Genomic DNA, 318 nt, shown 5'->3' on the forward strand with positions numbered 1-318 from the left:
CCCACATGCATCTTCCCAGATCTGTGTCTAGATGGTTAGATTAACAGCTCACCACTCTTTCTAAAGAATATCCAAAATACATTAGTCTGTGCTTCGCTTCTAAGATGATTTTTAGTTTAAATCCATATGTGAATGGAAATAAATCACAGGTGGGTTCCTTTTTCGTTACTGTTTTTATTATCACGATTATTATCAGCAATTATACTGTTATTTTTAATCAAATATAGATTAATTCTTTGCTTTCCAACTGCTTACAGGAGTCTAGAGCAAACGTGTCATTTGTCAAGGAGAGGGAAGGAAATGTTCAGTGTTTGAGGA

The sequence above is a fragment of the Vulpes vulpes genome, chromosome 3 (genome assembly GCF_048418805.1).
Source record: "Vulpes vulpes isolate BD-2025 chromosome 3, VulVul3, whole genome shotgun sequence".
Lineage (NCBI taxonomy): Eukaryota > Metazoa > Chordata > Mammalia > Carnivora > Canidae > Vulpes > Vulpes vulpes.